The sequence below is a fragment of the Dipteris shenzhenensis genome, chromosome 13 (genome assembly GCF_047967505.1).
Source record: "Dipteris shenzhenensis isolate YYH24624 ecotype China chromosome 13, Dip_SZ_1.0, whole genome shotgun sequence".
In the NCBI taxonomy this organism is placed as follows: Eukaryota; Viridiplantae; Streptophyta; class Polypodiopsida; order Gleicheniales; family Dipteridaceae; genus Dipteris; species Dipteris shenzhenensis.
In genome coordinates, this window is record NC_141608.1 from 51,968,146 (window position 1) to 51,980,694 (window position 12,549).

Below are 12,549 nucleotides of genomic sequence, written 5' to 3' on the forward strand. Positions count from 1 at the left end.
TGGCATGAGAGAGCCAGAAAAGTTATGTACAGGCTATCTATTAGTATTTTAGATTCTATAATCGTGCATATTTAGGATGCAAGCACGTCAAAGGAGGCGTGGGATACTTTGACAAAAATGTATAGCACAAATATGCAAGCCAGGAAAATGCAGCTCAAGCAGGAGTTGCATAATGTGCAGAAAGAAAATATGAGCATCAATGACTACCACATGAAGGTGAAGAAGATTGCAGATGCACTTGCTTCCCTTGGGTCACCAGTGGAAGATGATGATTTAGTTTCTGTGACCTTGAATGGTCTAGGAAAGGATTATGCATAGTTCTTGACATCCATTGTCATCCGTGAGAATTTTCCTGACTTTGGGGAGTTGATTGCTCTTTCAATTTCTAAAGAGCAGAGAAATGGTGGTGCATCTTCTTTAGGAGGAACTTCAAAAGAAACTATCTTCTACTCAAATGCTGGAAGAGGTAGAGGCAAAGGTAGAGTAAGCCGATCTGGAGCCGTGGCAAAAATCAGAATATGCAGCAAATTCAAGAAAACAAGTCAAGCTATGGAGGAGGACGTGGTAACTTTAGAGGCAGGGGGAGCCAAAGAGGTCGTGGTGGATGGCAGAGAGGCCAAAATGCAAACAGCAATGTTGAATGCTACTACTGTGGTAAAATGGGTCATATGGTTAAAGACTGCTATAAAAAGCAGAATGACATCATGATAGGAAAATTGTAGCAATGCAATTATGCATCCTCTAGTAGACAGGGTGATGATAGAAATGAGCATTTGTTTATGGTGCAACACATGACCAATTCTGTGTGACAAGTATAGAAGAAAGCAATGATGTGTGGTACGTTGACTCAGGTGCATCAAACCACATGACAGGTCATGCAGAATGGATGCAGGATGCAAGGAAAGTGAAAAGACCAGGATTTGTGGAGACTGGTAATGATACTACACATCCTATTGTGCAGATTGGTAAAATTCCTTTGTCTATGCAGGATGGGAAAAAGAAATACCTGTCTGATGTATTTCATGTCCCGAATATCACCAAGAACCTAGTTTCTGTTGGTCAAATGGTTGAGCAGGGCTTCAGGTCAGATTTAATCCTCATGGATGCTTTGTTGAGGATATGAAAAATAAAGGTCACTTGATAGCAAAAGGGAAGAAGAAGGGTAGGATGTTTAGTTGGATGTGGACATGCCTCAATTGAGTGCAGCAATGTTTGCATATGGGACCGGTGTAGTTGCAGATATTCATATCTGGCATAAACGCATTGGTCATGTTAATGTACAGCGACTTAAATTAATGCAGGCCCAAAATATTGTTGAAGGATTGCCTAAGTTCAAGGTTACAAAAATGCATGAGTTATGTGAAGCCTATCAATTTGAAAAATAGGCAAGGAAACCATTTCCTAGACATGTTCAAGAGAGTAAGAGGCCATTGGAATTAATCCACTCTGATGTGTGGACTACTAAAGCTGCATCTATTGGAGGCTATCATTATTTTGTCACTTTTATTAATGACTACAGTAGAAAAGTTTGGGTGTATTTTATGAAAAAGAAAAGTGAAGTGTTTGGGCATTTCAAAGCTTTTAAAGCTATGGTTGAAAAAGAAACAGGCCTGCAAATAAAATGCCTAAGGTCAGATGAAGGGGGAGAGTACCTCTCAAATGAGTTTGCAAATTTCCTGCAAGAGCATGGCATAAAGTAGCAATATTCATGCAGTCATACTCCACAACAAAATGGAATTGTAGAAAGGAAAAACAGGCGTATTGGACAGGTATCTCGTGCCATGCTCAACGAAAAAATTCTACCAAATTATTATTGGGCTAAAGCAGTTGCTACAGCAGTCTACATAATGAACAGGACTCCCACTACAGCAATACATGGCATGATGCCAGAGGAGAGGTATACTAGTAGGAAACCAGATATTTTTCATCTGAAAGTTTTTGGTTGCATTGCCTATGTTCATGTGCCATATGAGTTGAGATCCAAGTTGGATTCAAAAGCTGAGAAGTGCATCTTTATTGGTTATTCTCTGCAGCGGAAAGGGTATAGATGCTATAACCCTTCTACTCGTAAGTTTACAGTGAGCAGAGATGTTGTTTTTGATGAGATAAGCAGCTGGTATAAACCAGCAAATGTGATTGATGATGTAGATGCACAAAATGGTAATGATGCACAAAATTTACAGCAGCAATCACAAAATATTAGTGGACCTATACTGTCCTCTAGTAGTGGTTCACATACTTCACCATGGACAGGCAGATTGAGATCAAGAGGATCTCCTCAAAGCAATGCAGATAGTTGTATGCAAGTATCACAAAAAGGAAAAGAGAAAGTAGATCAGCCCATGGTTGATGTGAATGCAGGTCACTCTTATGTGGATGGTGAATCCAGTGGCTCAGAACAGAGCCTTGATGATGAGTTGGGTATTCCTTCTATTGTTACACCTGGAGTAAGGAAGACAAGGGATGTTTTGAGAGCACCTAGTAGTGAGCCTATTTTGCACAGGTCTACCAGAGCTAGTTATTATGTGGATAGGCTGAAATATGATAAATTTATAGCCATTCACTATGCCTATATGGTCAAAGTGATACATGAACTAGAACCCACTTCTTTTGAGCAAGCCATGGGAAAAGAAAATGGGAGAAAGTCATAAATGAAGAAATGGATGCCTTGGAAGCAAATGCTACATGGGAATTGGTGCCTTTGCCTAAAGACAAGAATGCAATTGGCTGCAAGTGGGTTTATAAGGTGAAGCACAATGCAGATGGTTCTATGAACATATACAAGCTAAGATTAGTTGTTAAGGGGTATGCAAAGATATATGGCATTAATTATGAAGAAACATTCAGTCCGGTTGCAAGGATGGCAACCGTAAGAGCAGTCACTGCTATGGCTCCATCAAAGGGATGGTCTTTACATCAGATGGATGTAAAGAATGCTTTCTTGCATGATGATTTGCAAGAAGAGGTCTATATGGAGCAGCCACTAGGTTATGTTCATGCTGTTCATCCTGAGTTTGTTTGCAGGTTGAAGAAAGCCTTATATGGCTTGAAGCAAGCACCCAGAGCCTGGTCTGACAAGATAGGACAATATCTTGTTACTATTGGCTTTCAAATTTCCAAGGCAGATTTCTCACTTTATGTGAGAAAAACAGAGAAAGGCATTATGCTGCTTGTCATTTATGTTGATGATTTGATCCTCACAGGTGATAGTGATAAAGATATCCTTCATGTGAAAATGCTATTGAAGCAGAAGTTTAAGATGAAGGATTTGGGAGAGCTGCATTACTTCTTGGGCATTGAGGTGATTAGATCCACAAGTGGGATATGGCTCTTGCAGAGGCAGTATGGATTGGACATGCTGTCCAAATATGGGATGACAAGCTGTAAGCCTATTTCAATTTCTTTAGAGCAGAATGTGAAGTTGAGCGCAGATGCAGGTGAGCTTTTAGAAGACCCTACTATGTACAGACACATAGTAGGAAGTTTGATTTATATGACTATTACCAGGCGAGATTTGAGCTATGCTGTTGTTTTGGTAAGTCAGTTTATGCAGGCTCTAAGGAAACCGCATTTGGATGCGGCTAAACGCATACTGAGGTATGTGAAGTCCACATTGTAGTATGGACTATTTTATGAGACTGGGGTTCAAATATAGTTGCATGGATACACTAATGCTAATTGGGATGGTAGTATTTCTGATAGACGATCTACCAATGGATATGTGTTCTTTTTTGGAAGTGTTGTAGTCACTTGGAGAAGCAAGAAACAGCCCATAGTTGCCTTGTCGAGCACAGAGGCTGAGTACAGGGGTGCAGCAATGGCTACATGTGAGGTAGCTTGGTTGCATAAGCTACTTTACATCAGTCTATAAATGGGCCAGTTGTCATTTATTATGACAACATGAGCAGTATACACTTGGCAAATAACCCAATCTATCATGCTAGAACAAAGCACATTGAGGTGCATTATCACTATGTGTGGGAGAAGGTTCTTGAAGGTCTTATTGATCTAGTTTATGTCAGCACAGAGGATCAAGTAGCTGACATATTCACAAAGGCATTGGGTGCAGAGAAGCTATGCAAGTTCAAAGACCTGCTTGGTGTGTAGGAATTGGGATTGAGCTCAAGGGGGAGTGTTGAGATATCGAGCTCCACTCGTGATATGCCAGGGTGACCGTTGTGCATTTATGTCACTGACTTGTTAGCTATAGATGCGATTGGTACATCGCCCATGAATAATAGCTGGATGGTAGCTATCTTTATATACTCTAGTTAGTGGCTCAGTTAGTATGCCACCTAGGTTAGCTGAGTTTGGTTTGAGACCCACATATATGGTTCACCTATTCTTTTTGTACTTAGAGAGTTCTTTTGGCTTTCACAACTAAGAAGAGGAAAACTGTTTTCAGCCTCCACCTTTGTGTGTATTCCCCCATCGTGTATGTGAGAAAGCCGCAAGTGAGACTCCTTCCTTCTCTCCCACTCTCTTCACATGCCCATGGCATTTTCTATGCTGGCAAGTGGCCGTCAAATAAAGGCATTAACTATGAGGGTGTCTCATAATCTAGAATGGAGTCAAAGTGGGTCATTGCATCTTGTGTTTCAAATCTAGTTTTGTAACTTTGTAAAAATCTTGATTTTAGAAACCTAGTTTGTAAGATAGGTCATCGCTTACAAGAATATGAAGATATTATCCATTTTCCTCAAAGTGTAAGGTTCATGTCATAAAATATAGACTTGATGCTCAAATATTTTTCAATTTATCCATAAATAGTATAGGCTGTGAGTGTAATACCAAGAATGGAGTCTTACGATTGCCCTTATTGAGTTGTAATGTAGTAGCATGGTGCTAATTTGAAATGAAGTTAAGGCATCGAGATGGAGCATTTTATGTGTCAATGTATCTTTATAAGTTCCCCATTCCTAATTCATTTGTGGAGGCAAAGAATGTGAGTGCTTATGCTAAACTAAAGATCAAAGATGCTATATGAGGAGCTACCTTGCTCCATGCTTGTGCACACATGCCCGCAAAAAAGTAGAAGAAAGATTAGATCATAAATGGCATCTTGGAAGGATGGGAATGGGTGATGGGAGAGTTGCACTCTAGGTGTATATTGGCTTTCCCTTTAGGGAATGTCTTAGTGAAGGCTCGACTATTGAAAAGAAAAATAATTTTGGGGTATTCTTTTGGTGCCTTTTTTTCGTGCCGTTGAACTATTGGTCCAACTATGCTGTCGAGAGGGCGGCATTGAAGTATTGTCTCATATTCATTCCATTAAATGTTATGTGCATTGAAGGCACTGACTTGAGGCTTACAATGAATCCGTATTTGATTGAGCTCTGTTTGAAGATTTTGTTATGGGGAGGTTAAGCAAGATGAGAAAGAGATTGTCTGAATTTTCTTTGGGCATGCCGTGCTAGCAAGCGTGTAATGTTTCTCAGAGTCTAAAGCCCAGATCTGTGAGTGCTCCAAAATTTTTATCATTACTTACCTTCATGTCTTCTTGTCCACATTGTGTCTTCAATTCTTTGGCTAATCTTGCTCAACGTGTCGTTCTTTCTTTATAGGCTTCTCCTTAACGAGAGTCTTGAGATGATGTGATTCTAAGCAAAGCGGATAGCGAGGTGAGGGAGGATACGAGTGGGAGTGGGAGTGGGATGAGGTAGTGGGGGGTGATGAATGAAGACACATATATTAGGGGGAAGTGGGTGGGGGGGACATGTGACGTTCAATTAAGCAAAGCATAATAAATGCGTTGACATGTGCATGCATGCAACGTAACACTCTATCAACTCTCAGAACTCGACTCTCGCCTGGTCTTTAGGTTATAACTTATACCCTTCTTCCTCCTCCGCCGCCGCCGCCTCCTCCTCCTCCTCCTCCTCCTCCTCCTCCTCCTGCCCCTGCACCTCTCGCACAATCTCCTTCACGCATCTCCCTCCATCCCGTCACTGTTGCGAGAACGACCCTCACGCACCGAGTTCCGCATCGTGCCACGTTACCCTGCCCCCGACCTCGCGTGGGCCACTTGGGGAGTTCGCATGTCAGGTTGAAGTCAATCCGTTGGTTTAAACAATCGTGCAGACAACAGGACTCTTCTTCGGTTCGGTTTCAAGCTAGCTGGATGGCCTAGCCTACTCGGGAATAGAGCTCTTACATTGGGCTCGCTGCAGCAGTTCATTCTAGAGTCTATTCGACGATTCAATATACCGAAACATAAACCTTGAATATTGCATCCAGAGATCCGGAAGTACCCAGACAACAAAACCCGTCCCGATTGCTAGTTAGTGGATCTTGCCGGAGAAGAAGAGCTACTTTTTGAAGCCATTAACCCGATCGGACTTGTCAGTCCCACGCATTCTGTTAATTTCTTTCGTTCCGGGGGCATATCGATCTTTTGATGATTTGTTGTGAAGTGAATACACTCGAGTGACAGGCCTCGGCGAAAATCTTGAAAGGGAAAAGCCGATGCATCGATGTCCCCCCAAAGGTATGAATCTAGTAACCTCGTTCTCCCCCCAAAGGTATGAATCTAGTAACCTCGTTCTGCTCTCGTACTCACATGATGGTATACTCTCGAATACACGGTTTAGTCGAACGAGCTGGTGTGTCCCCAATCTCTTCTTCCAGGTCGAATGAAATGGCTGGAGGTGCCTACGACGCCGTTCCCAGGAAAATTAAGCATGCTGAGGTCGAGTATATGGGTCGCCGAACTGCCCTGGGCTCGCTGCAAGGACAAATTAACACGACCACGCCTTGCGCGGCTTGCAAGCTGTTGAGAAGGCGCTGTGCTCAGGAGTGCCCCTTTTCTCCTTACTTCCCGCCTGATGAGCCCCAGAAATTTGCTGCAGTACACAAAGTCTTCGGTGCAAGCAATGTATCCAAGATGCTCATGGTGTGTTCTTTCAAGCTGCGCTTTTCGACCTAAGATCCTTCACAGAAATATTGATTTTTGTTATTGATTGTGCTTTTTCTGTTCCGGCTATCCATGCAGGAAATTCCAGAAAACCAACGGGCAGATACAGCCAGCAGTTTGGTTTATGAGGCCAACGCGCGTCTACGGGATCCAGTCTATGGCTGCTTGGGCACGGTCTCTGCGCTGCAGCAGCATGTCAGGATATTGCAATCGGAGCTTGATGCAGTCCGTGCAGAGCTGATTAGGTTGCGACTTCAACAGAGTGGTTTGATAGCAGCGCCCAATTCACCGGCTACGTCCATGCATCTACCCAGTTTCTCCGTCACAAATTCCGAAAGAACTATGTCGAGTCTTTCGACTCCTCAAAGCACAGCATCCACGGATCGGTATACTGTAAGCTCCCCTACAAGCACCTTAGCTTCAGCTGACACGAAGGAGCGATATTGGCCTTTGTTAAATCATCATCTTTAATTTTTCCTAATGTTCATTGAAGAACGCCTTTGTGCCTCCCCCATCCGAGCTCATTCCAGTTCCCTAGTTTCGATGATGGTTTGAGGATCTCCCATAATCTGTTCACGTAATGTCATACGAGCTATAATTCGAGAGACGATGCAGCATGCTCTCCTTTTAGCCTAATCCTCCTCCACAGCATTAGTTAATCCGAAAATCTGGTTTGACATGACAGGGGATTGCATAACGATGAGCAAGATAGCCTTTGAAGGGCGCGAACGGGGATTCATAGTACTGGCTGTCAATTTGTTTCGTTGCATATAATAAAACGTATAATTTACCGTTTTCTTCGCGCAATCTATCTTTCTGTCTTTCTGTGGGGGCCCTCTCTCTCTCTCTCTCTCTCACACACACACACACAGCTTACCTCTTCTCCCATATTATATTAAAAGGAAGCGGTTTGTGTAGGAGCTTGCCATGTCCTAGTTCGAAGAAAGGAATGAGAATTCGACACCTAAGTTCTTAGAGAGAAAGAGCCTTGACTTGAAATGAAAATCTATGAGATTTGTGAAGCTGAATCTTAGAGGACTTTTCAGATAAAACGTAAAGAGATTTTGGAAGCGGAGAGCCAAGAGATCTTGCACATGGAGAACGTCCTCGCTCATTATTATAACGTCCTCCAGCTTCCTTGATTCTTCTAGCTCGAGCGGTTTTGTCTTGCACAGCTTAGACTCTCAACAAGACAACGAAGACTTCGTGAAGCTCGATTGCCTAAAGTCCAGCCATATTGGCCGCTTGCAAACGCTGCAGCTCACTCACCTCGGCGCTGCGAAGCATACAAACTCGAAGCCGTGAGCTTGTGGGCGGTCGTATAAGATCGATCAATCCAGGAGTGTACTTCTATTCCCATTGCTCACTGCTCCACGAACTTGGCAATTTAGTGCTCAGTTACGCCGTGCAGCTAATTCCACAACGTGGAAGGAAGAGAAGGCAGGTCTGGTGGAAAATTCGGTTAGTAATCTCAGGGTGGAGCTTATGGCTTATTCTTGCATTGGTGATGAGGAAGTACGAGGCTTGTCTGGAGGAGGGCAAACTATCATGGTCGCAATCGAGCGCCATCAGCCCACTAGATTCGTATCCTTCAGGTCATCAACTTCGTTTTGCTCCTTACAATGGATGTATGGTTCATCGCAACTCCTTTGAAGAGCTCCAATGCCGTCTGGAAGGGCTTAGGCATGTCATGTCATAGCAGTGTGAACATCTGTAGAGTAGACGCTTTGCAAAAAGTTAAAACAACCCAAAGAGATCAGCTAGAGTTTGGCATCCCAATTGCTAGTCAATTAGCTGGATCTTATCATCAAAATGTCATCTAAATAAACAAGATGAATTACATTCATTGGGAGCATTGCCCCGAACCCAAGTTTGGTTAGGGGCCCGGGGGATTCACAAGGGGAAACTTATGATATCACGTGAGTGTACAATAGGGGGTTTTTTTGAAATGAGGCATAAGCTTATACATTAGGGGTGGGGGCCCTTTTTTTTTCCCCAATATTGAATTTAAGCTAGGGGGACTATGTCATATTTAAGAAGGGGGGACATAATATAGGTTACCTTGGGTAACTAGTCCAAATAAGTTTGATTTTGTGTATGGTTTTAAATAGTCATAGGGAAAGTAATGTAAATTTGCTTATTGTGTAAGATTTAAGGAAAGGGGGGGACATAATGGAATTTTGGTGGTATCTTATAAGCTTAAATAGGGGTGTTTTATCATCCTATGTGGATCTTAAATAGGGGGTTTTCTTGAAGTTCATGCACGCAGGTGACGTCCCCCTTTAATGAAGAGTGAATCCCCTGGGGTTAGGGGTAAACCCATTAATTGGTGTGGGCTGAGAGATTAGCTGGTGCATGTTATGTGTGTGCAAGAAATGATGTAGTGCAGTAGGTTGTGTAGTGTGGTGAGGTTGTAGCTAGGCTTACAGTAGTCATCATTGAAGTCACCCACAACTTATGCGGTGGCGCGTTGTTTTGCATTGGCCATAAGGTGCTAAAGGCAATGCATCAGGGCATTGATGTTGGCTCTAGGCAATTTGTAAACATTGATGATTGCTACACCATTTGGCATGGATGTTGGAGAAAGTGGTCAACAGACACTCGACACCTTGCTCATGGAATAATTCCTTTGTTGCAAGGGTGATGTGTTCTTTGTAGTATGTGGCAATGTCAAGGCCTTCTGTTCTAGTGACATGTGAATACCTTGCAATGGAAGTTGCATCTGCTTGTTTTGTATATAGCTTTTGCAGGTACATGATATTGGCTACGAGGAGCTTTTGGAGGACATGATGTATACCTTGCGTGCCATGAAGGACCTTGTGTTCAATGATTGCAAGAACCATATGGCTGCATGGGAGTTGAAGTCCAATTGTTGGACACGCCATGCGCGTGTGGCCCGCAAGCGTTCGAGCTCATGAAGGACGGAATGATCGACTTTGATGCAGTGTTTTCAAGATGTGGAGGTTTGATGTGGGTCTCGGATGCACGAGAGCGCCGTGTAGACTAGACCACGTGCCTTTATTCTTGAACAGTCAAATGCGATCAAATCCATTGAAATGCCTTGTGCACAATGGATCTTTCTTGCAACATTTGGTTGTATTGGAAATTGGTGCCTACAAACGGTGCTGAGGTGATTCTTTCCAACTTGAAATTTGCATGCAATTTGTAAGAATATAGGGGTCCATGACTGGGATTCCTTGCCTATATGGAAAATGGTGAGTTGTGCATGTACGCTTGCCTATGTTTGGGTTCATGAACTCAACCCAGACCATTGGCAGTTTTTTATCCATCAATGCATCTCTGACAAACAGCTCCATTGACGAGGCCATCTAAATGTCGAGGTTCTCTGCATAGATCTCTAAAATGATGCCAAGTTTTAGTTGCAGGTCTCTATGCAACCCCTAATGGATTTTGCATCTAATAGAAGTCTTATTGTATAGTTGCATGTCTTTTGCTTGATGTCTTTTGCTTGTCTGAAGTGGGAATTTCTTGGTAAGTTTTGGAAGTCGGCATGGTTGTGTACATCCTTTGTTGTGTTTGTGTAGACAAGGCAAGGCACTTATTCTTTGTTAGGTAATTGTCGATAGTAGAGCTCATTGATTTTCTCGATGTCATCGAGAGAATACGAAAGCGGTTCAACTAACTAAGGAACTCAGTGTTTTGTTGCTGCATGGGCATGTCAAGTTTGCAGTATAGTTGCACGTTGTCCTTTCAAATAGAAGGTGGCATTGCTAACGCCGAAGGTTTGGATGAGAATATCCAGCTATCCTTTTATAGGGCTTGCTTGGCACAAGTCACCACACATGAGGACGTTAGCTCCCCCAAACGACTGCAAGTGATTGTGTTTGATTTTGAACATTCACATGTCTTCTGCAATGAAAGTGTTTTGGCCTACTGATGAAATCTCATCGAACACAATTACTACACATCCTTATACATTTCGGAGAGCATCTGAAGCTTGTCTATGGAGAGGCTTTTGTAAGTTGATGTGAGCAAAGGCAAATGAAGAGTAGAGTGTATGGTTATCCCTCCTGTGTATGCACATTTTCCAGTGTAGGCTAAAAGCAAAACCTTTGGCAACTCGGTGTTGGTGACTTGCAGGTGTTAGTAATGATGAAGCAAGGCTTGCACCAACAACATCAGCAACATAAATGTTTTTCTTATGCCAACGTTGCTTGACACAAACGAACAAAAACATTTTGCAGTGTCTAGGCATTTAATTAGAAGGACATCTTCAAGGAGCTAGTGCAGCATGATGTTGAGTTTGTGCAACTCGTGGTGGTACTCGTGATTAGGCATGAATACAAGTTTGAAGGTGCTTGCTTTGATGTATGGATTTGTTGCACGTAGGCCATCCAACTTAAGCCACAAGTCAAGTTCATTGACATGATTTGATTCAGTCTTCGGCATGCTTATTGACATTGAGAGTGACATTTTGCTATAGGCACAAATTTGAGGAATGTATCCTTGGTGAATTTCTTCTTGTTGGTGTCAATTCATGATGGTACAAGTCATGCCATGTGGGAAAATTATCGTTTGCGCATGGTTCCCACTAAATGACATGTACAGTAGGCAAGCTCTCTATAGTGATTTTCAGGGTCTTTGCTTTTATTGTAATTGTTGAAGAGTTGTTGAAGCACACAATATTTGCCCAATTTTGTTTCTTTGTTGCTTGATCAATTGCAATGTATGCACTTGCATGCTTTGCTAGGCACAAGCTACTGAGCTCTCAACTCGTTCGATCTATTTCTGTACTTGGTGATTATGTCGAGGAAGAAAACATCGGTGCTTTGTGGATCCATCTTCTCAAGTTGGAAGTGACATTTAAGGAGCATGGTGCACTCCTCAAGGGGGCTTGTGTTGATGTAGCAAAATTCTTTCATGGTGCTTATCAATGGCAAGGACAATGACAAGTATGCAGCCTATTGCGAGCTAATGTATTGTGTGTTCAAGATCGTGTTGCCAATTTTTTGAATCCACTCATTTGATGGTGCAATTGCAAGCATTGATGCAAAGCTTTCTTGACTGCATCAGATGTGGCCCCATCAATCTTTGTCATGTATGAAGTGCAATAGGAAGTATCTTTGTGCGGGTTCATGACAAACTGCACATCAGTATTTGCATTCCATAGTTCGGAGATACCTACATTCAAATTGTTTTTGTACATATCCTTCGGGTGCCTTCGCAAGTAGAGCCTTGGATGGGTGATGCCATACAAGCGCTAAAATATACTCCTTTCTGATAGTGCGAGGGAATTCAACTGATCATGTTGACTCCCTCTATTTGGAACTTAGTCACAAAAAGGAAGTCAATAATTTTTTCCCATGATCATTGTGCTATCTTGTCTGAGGACATGTTTCATTGCTTGGAATTTGTGCAGGTGGTATCTTGCACTTGTGTCATTGGATCACACCACATAAGGTGCACAAGTTGCATCCAATGGTGGCATGCTTACTGCAAATGTTGTTCTAACCTTCCATAAACAACATAGCAAGGGCTCTCAGTTTTTCTCTATAGCTGAAAAGGTCAATAAAAATGTCAGAGGGCCTAGTTGTCGCACCATTGCAAAAAGGCTTTTCTTTAATTTGTGCTTGTAGTCCACCAAAGTGCACAAGCATGCAAAGTCATGGAAGCCA

At 42.6% G+C, this 12,549-nt stretch overlaps 1 pseudogene across 1 annotated transcript; it reads left to right on the forward strand.

Annotated features, from left to right (window-relative positions):
- Window positions 1–6,256: 6,256 nt before the first annotated feature.
- LOC147895558 (LOB domain-containing protein 4 pseudogene) lies at window positions 6,257–7,384 on the forward strand (annotated as a pseudogene). Its single transcript, XR_015541962.1, has 3 exons — window positions 6,257–6,487; window positions 6,628–6,892; window positions 6,992–7,384. The product of XR_015541962.1 is annotated as an LOB domain-containing protein 4 pseudogene (transcript).
- The last annotated feature ends 5,165 nt before the right edge of the window (window positions 7,385–12,549 follow it).